Source organism: Macrobrachium nipponense, chromosome 24 (genome assembly GCF_015104395.2).
Source record: "Macrobrachium nipponense isolate FS-2020 chromosome 24, ASM1510439v2, whole genome shotgun sequence".
Lineage (NCBI taxonomy): Eukaryota > Metazoa > Arthropoda > Malacostraca > Decapoda > Palaemonidae > Macrobrachium > Macrobrachium nipponense.
Genome location: NC_061091.1, coordinates 32942146 through 32942790, shown reverse-complemented (window position 1 = coordinate 32942790; position 645 = coordinate 32942146). Strand labels below are relative to the sequence as shown.

General features: G+C 35.8%; 1 protein-coding gene across 1 annotated transcript in view; it reads left to right on the top strand.

Moving 5' to 3' along the window:
• LOC135205565 (keratin-associated protein 19-2-like) overlaps positions 1 to 19 on the top strand; it is a 2205-nt gene extending 2186 nt beyond the window's left edge. Inside the window, exon 2 of the mRNA XM_064236332.1 lies at positions 1 to 19. This exon is cut by the window's left edge and continues 379 nt beyond it. The gene's annotated coding sequence lies outside the window, so the exon portion shown is untranslated.
• The last annotated feature ends 626 nt before the right edge of the window (positions 20 to 645 follow it).

The window sequence follows — 645 nt, the reverse complement described above, 5'->3', positions numbered from 1 at the left end:
TAAATTTTTTACTGTTTTCTGTCATTTATTATTTCAATCATCATGGTTTTTATAGTTTTTCATTTCTTATAAAGCAGTAAGTATTTATCGGTGGACATGCTAATAGCAATGGGACGTTAGAAGGCTCTACTTCATATCAACGCATAATACGCTTCTTTTTTTTTCTCAAAACAAATAAAGGAAACAGTGAGGGCCGTTGAATAGCAAAGGATAGCAATAACAGATTTCAAGAGAGACTTTCATATATCAGTAAGAGGGACTTGGCGAAAGATTGATGAGAGCCAAATCACGATGAGATCAATTTCCGGGTGAGAGATTACCACGCCATATTCCTAGTTCTATAGAATTGAATTTCTGACTCTGACAATTCGAAGTGAGCCCATAGACATGGAAATACTTATTGTAATTGAAATCTCAAGAAAAACAATTATCATAAATGCTGAATAAGGCATTTAAAGAAGAGACGAGAAAAACTCAGATCACGAAGCCCAGCTGTGGAACAAAAGACCGAGTAGTCCTGTGACAGCGCATCTGCTCCTGCAGAAGTCTAACCTGAGGGAGAACTTGGGACTCAAAAGTCCATCAGAAACAATCAAAAAGATTCAATGAGTCTATTAAACTAAAAGTTGAACCTATGAAATCAAA